Genomic DNA, 3,923 nt, shown 5'->3' with positions numbered 1-3,923 from the left:
ATTCAATTAGGTGGGACTATCAGATGGGAGTTAAATATAATGTACATGTGATTACCCAGACAGTGTCGCGTCATTACCCAGACATTTCGTTATGAGCGGGTCAGTTGGAGTGGGAGTCAGTTGCTTTGCATCCTGGGCTTAACTTGGAGGTCAGCTCATTGCAGGATTCTGGGAGAGCAAACAGCTTCTGTGAACTTGGATTTTTCTCTCTCTGAAACAGTCCAGCTTCTTTGTCCTGCATCCTTGCAGCCTGTGTGTTACAAGTCTTGTCCTCTGATTCTGTGAACTCAGCACTTTAGAAGGATTTCCATCTGTTTTTCTCTGATCAGTTCTTTCATGTATTGTGTTTTTTTCCTTTTCCCTCAGATTGCAAGCTCTGTGAAGCCAATACTCCTGCTGTTATGGGTTGAATAACATATATTCCTAAAGTCTATATAAGTCCTGAGCTCTGAATCTGTGGATAGGTTCCTATTTGGAAGAACGATTTCTTCTGTTATTTTAATGAGATTATACCTGTCGCTGGAAAAGAATCTCATGTTTGGTAAGGTGGAGGGTCGGAGAAAAAGAGGAAGACCTCCAGCGAGATGGATTAGCAAAGTGGCAGTATCAGTGAGCTCAAGTGTGGCAACAGTTGTGAGGTTGGCCCAGGACTGGGCAGTGTTTTGTTCTGTTGTGCATAGGGTCCCTATGAGTCGGTACTGACTTGATGGCACCTAACAATAACAACAACGTGTTTGAGTAGGGTGAGTCCTAAACCTAATCTTTTCTGAGTTATGAAATGAGTAGAAGAGCCACAGAGACTTGCACATGGGGTCGGGCAGATGCTGTGGGAAGGTTCTGTATAAGCACAGGGACACCAAGGATTGCTGGCAGACACCAGAACCAGGAGTTGTTATTGCTGTTGTGAAGTATTGTCAAGTTGATTTCGACTCATAGAGACCCTAGAACAAAATAGAATAAAACACTGTATTTATGTTTGTTTGGGCACATTGCAGCAACCATTGTGTCAATTCATTTAGTTGGGGTCTCTCTCTTTTTCTCTGGCTCTCTACTTTACCAAGCATGAAGTCCTTCTGCAGGGACTAATCCCTCCTGATAGCATGTCCAAAGATGAAGTCTCACCGTCCTGGCTTCTAAGAAGCATTCTAAGGGCACTTCTACCAAGACAGGTTTGTTGGTTCTTCTGGCAGGCCATGATATCAACTTTCAATATTATTTGACAACACCATAATTTAAATACATCAGGTCTTCTAAGGTCTGCCTTATTCATTGTCCAGCTTCCATATGCAGATGAGGCTATTGGAAAGAACATGGCTTGGGTATTTTCAATATAGGAGAGATGTTTCAATGTCTTTCCAAACTAGGAGAGATGATTAGAAAACAGACCAACATTTGGACTTTAGGCCTTCAGCATGGAGAGAATAAATTTTTGTTGTCTAAAGTCAGAGTGCAGCCAGAGTCCTTCTTAGAGGCCAAGATGGCCAAACTTCGGCTCTCATACTTTGGACATATTGTCTGGAAGGAACAGTCTCTGGAGAAGGATATCATGCTTGGTAGGATGGAGGGTCAGAGAAAAAGAGGAAGACCCCCAATGAGATGGATTGGCCAGGTGGCGGCATCGATGGACTCAAGTGTGGCAATGGTAGTGGGGTTGGCCCAGGATCAGACATTTTTTTGTTCTGCTGTGCATAGGGTTGATATGAATCGGTGCCAACTCGATGGCACCTGACAACAAAAAAGCCACCCATTGTGGTAGTTTTGATAAGGCAGTACTAGGGAACTAATGTGCCTGCTTCCTTGGGCAACCTGCCCATGTTCTGATACTCAGGAGTGGAGACTACAGGGTCTGAGTGGAGGCAGGAAAGCCACTTGTTGTTTGGTGCCATCGAGTGGATTCTTACTCACAGCGACCCTACAGACAACAGAAGGAAACATTGCCTGGTCCCGTGCCATCCTCACAATCATTGTTAAGCTTGAGCCAATTGCTGCTGCCACTGTGCCAATCGATCTCATTGGGGATTTTCCTCTTTGCTGACTCCCCATTTTACCCAGCATCATGTCCTTCTCCAGGGACTGGTCCCTCCTGACAACATGTGTGAAGTAGGAGAGATGAAGTCTTGCCATCCTGACTTCCAAGGAGCATTCTGGTTGCATTTCTTCCAACACAGATTTGTTTGTTTTAACAGTCCATGGTACTTTCAGTATTCTTCTCCAACACCATAACTCAAATGCATTTATTCTTCTACGATCTTTCTATAGGCAATTCTACTGTAACACCTGGGATCTCTATGAGTTTTTGTTGTTGTTGTTAGGTGCCATCGAGTCAGTACAGACTCATAGTGACCCAATGTACAACAGAACAAAACACTGCCCAATCCTGGGCCAGCCTCGCAATTGTTGCCACTCTTGAGCCCATTGATGCTGCCATTTTGCCAATCCATCTCTCTGGGGTTCTTCCTCTTTATCTCTGACCCTCCACGTTACCAAACATGATATCCTTCTCCAGAGACTGCTCCCTCCTGACAATATGTCCAAAGTATGAGGATGAATTTGGCCATCTTGGCCTCTAAGGAGCATTCTGGCTGCACTTCTTCCAACATAGATCTGTTTGTTCTTTTGGCCGCCCATGGTACTTTCACTATTCTCCTCCAATATCATAACTCAAAAGCATCAATTCTTCTACGGTCTTTCTTACTATGAGTTGTAATCAATTAATTCACATTGACAGCATGTGAGCAGGACTAAATGATTTGTCCAAACCGAGAGTGGGAAGGAGCCACGGACAGGAGAAAAACCCAGGTGAAAAACACAGGAGAAAAAGCAAGATTGCGGAGGTAAAGAGCACAAAGACTTGATGAAAATTTAGCATTTGTCAAGCAGGATGAAGGATGCTCACAAAACATGTACTCATAAATGAAAGCAGTTGGAGAGCTGGTGGTCTCCAAGCATGTTGAGAGAACAACTTGAGAATTAGGCTCAGCTTGCTTAGGGCCACCGGGGGCAAGGACCCTAAAGTTTGTTGCTGGTCTCTAAGTAGGTTGTTTCCTTGAGACTTGAGGCAGTTTTTGATCTTTCTGTCCCATGGCTTCTGCAAGTCTAGAGGGAAAATTTCCAGTGGCGACTTGGAGCATGTTGTGGTTGATACTCAGTCCTCTGTGTTCTCAGGGCAATTACAGATTTCTGGATAAAACTGAAAGCAGCGTTTGAATGTGAAATTGGGTAAAGTGGAGACATCAGTGTGTACCTCCTTCCCGCCAATCCCTCTGAGTGTGTCTCTTGTGCCTGACATCTGGGGAAATGGGAACTTAGCTGTGTGCTTTTATGTCTCTGCTCTGTGGCATGTTTATTCAGGCTGTAGCTGCTCGTGAACAGAGGGGAGCAATAGAAAGCTTGAAGCATGAACCCTGTGTCCCTATGGAAACCTCTCAAGTAACAATGAGCAGTGTTGAACTGTCAGGAGGATTTCTGGGTTATAAAATGCAAGTTGGGGCTGGTCTCTCCATTAGCCTGAAACCAAAGCCTCATTAATGATGTGTTCCTGTGGAGCCCATTCCAAAGTGTGCTAGCTGAGGGGGCTACAGCTTGATCATGTTTCCCTCTAACTTTTCTGCTTAGATTGATTTCTTCTGCTTCTTGGCAAGTATCATTGTGGTGTTGGCTATTTACAGAAAAAAAACACAAAAACCTGAGTGGTCATCTTAAACAATTTAAATGATGGTGAAGTGAGTCCTGTAAACACAAGTCCATAGGCCCACTTCCTACGATGGAGAAGAGTACCATGGACTGCCTGAAGAAAAAGCAAATCTGTGTTGGAAGAAGTACAGCCAGGAGCAAGGTTGGCAAGACTTTGTATCTTGTGCTTTGAACACATTAGGGACCAATCCCTAGAGAAGGACATCATACTTGGTAAAGTGAAGGGTCAG

The sequence above is a fragment of the Chrysochloris asiatica genome, unplaced genomic scaffold (assembly GCF_000296735.1).
Source record: "Chrysochloris asiatica unplaced genomic scaffold, ChrAsi1.0 scaffold00307, whole genome shotgun sequence".
In the NCBI taxonomy this organism is placed as follows: Eukaryota; Metazoa; Chordata; class Mammalia; order Afrosoricida; family Chrysochloridae; genus Chrysochloris; species Chrysochloris asiatica.
This window is presented reverse-complemented; position numbering follows the sequence as displayed.